This window comes from Numida meleagris, unplaced genomic scaffold, assembly GCF_002078875.1.
Source record: "Numida meleagris isolate 19003 breed g44 Domestic line unplaced genomic scaffold, NumMel1.0 unplaced_Scaffold425, whole genome shotgun sequence".
Lineage (NCBI taxonomy): Eukaryota > Metazoa > Chordata > Aves > Galliformes > Numididae > Numida > Numida meleagris.
In genome coordinates, this window is record NW_018364644.1 from 11,527 (window position 1) to 13,776 (window position 2,250).

The 2,250-nt window shown below is 60.2% G+C and overlaps 1 protein-coding gene across 1 annotated transcript in view; it reads right to left on the minus strand.

The window, feature by feature from the left end:
• Positions 1-2,250, minus strand: part of KAT8 (lysine acetyltransferase 8) — a gene marked incomplete at its 5' end in the record, with an annotated part of 16,877 nt that overhangs the window by 11,520 nt on the left and 3,107 nt on the right.

Below are 2,250 nucleotides of genomic sequence, written 5' to 3' on the forward strand. Positions count from 1 at the left end.
CGTCACCACCGCGTCACCACCGCGTCACCACAACGTCACCACAACGTCACCACAGCGTCACCACAGCGTCACCACAGCGTCACCACAACGTCACCACAACGTCACTACAATGTCACTACAACATCACCACCACGTCACTACAACATCACCACAACGTCACCACCGCGTCACCATTGCGTCACCATCGCGTCACTCCAGCTCCATGTCACCACAACGTCACCACAACGTCACCACCGCGTCACCACCGCGTCACCACCGCGTCACCACAATGTCACCACGTCACCACAACGTCACCACAACGTCACCACAACGTCACCACATCACCACAACGTCACCACGTCACTACAACGTCACCACCGCGTCACCACGTCACTACAACGTCACCACAACGTCACCACAACGTCGCCACAACGTCGCCACAACGTCACTACAACGTCACCACAACGTCACCACCGCGTCACCACCGCGTCACCACCGCGTCACCACCGCGTCACTACAATGTCACCACAACATCACCACCACATCACTACAACATCACCACCACGTCACCACCATGTCACCACAACGTCACTACAACGTTACCACCGCGTCACCACAACGTCACCACCACGTCACCACCACGTCACTACAACGTCACCACTACGTCACTACAACGTCACCACAACGTCACCACCGCGTCACCACAACGTCACCACCACGTCACCACCACGTCACCACCGCGTCACTACAATGTCACCACCGCGTCACCACAACGTCACTACAACGTCACCACCGCGTCACCACAACGTCACCATCGCGTCACCACCGCGTCACTACAACGTCACCACAACGTCACTACAACGTCACCACCATGTCACTACAACGTCACCACCACGTCACCACCACGTCACCACGTCACCACCGCGTCACCACAACGTCACCATCGCGTCACCACCGCGTCACTCCAGCTCCACATCGCCACATCACCACCGTGTCACCCCAGCTCCATGTCACCACCCCATCACCACAGTGTCACCACAGTGTCACCATCGCGTCACCCCAGCTCCGTGTCACCACAACGTCACCACCGCGTCACCACCGCGTCACTCCAGCTCCACATCGCCACATCACCACCGTGTCACCACATCACCACCGTGTCACCCCAGCTCCATGTCACCACCATGTCACCATCGTGTCACTATCGCGTCACCACTGCGTCATCTCACCTCCGTGTCACCACCACATCACCACCGCGTCACCCCACCTCCGTGTCACCACCGCGTCACCCCAGCTCCGTGTCACCATGTCACCATCACGTTACCACCGCGTCACCACCACCTCACCACCGCGTCACCACCGCATCACCACCACGTCACCACCGCATCACCACTGCATCACCCCAGCTCCATGTCACCACAATGTCACCACCGCGTCACCACCGCGTCACTACTGTGTCACCATGTCACCCCAGCTCCATGTCACCACCGCGTCACCACCACGTCACTCCAGCTCCATGTCACCACAACGTCACCACCGCGTCACCACCGTGTCACCCCAGCTCCATGTCACCACAACGTCACCACCGTGTCACCACCGTGTCACCACTGCATCACCCCAGCTCCATGTCACCACCATGTCACCACCATGTCACCACCACGTCACTCCAGCTCCGTGTCACCACAACGTCACCACCGTGTCACCCCAGCTCCATGTCACCACGTCACCACCATGTCAACACCACATCACCAATGCATCACTCCAGCTCCATGTCACCACGTCACCACCGCGTCACCACCGCGTCACCACCGCGTCACCACCGCGTCACCACCGCGTCACCACCACGTCACCCTAGCTCCATGTCACCACCACATCACCACCACGTCACTCCAGCTCCATGTCACAACGTCACCACCGCGTCACCACCACGTCACCACCACGTCACCATGTCACCCCAGCTCCATGTCACCACCACGTCACCACCACGTCACTCCAGCTCCATGTCACCACAACGTCACCACCGTGTCACCACCATATCACCCCCACGTCACCATGTCACCACCGCGTCACCACCGCGTCACCCCAGCTCCACGTCACCACCACGTCACCGTGTCACCACCGCCTCACCACGTCACCCCAGCTCCATGCCACCACCGCGTCACCACTGTGTCACCACATCACCACCGCATCACCCACGTGTCATCTCCTCCATGTCCCCACATGTCACCTCCACGTCCCCACGTGCCACCCTGTGTCCCCTCGTGTCACCTCCCC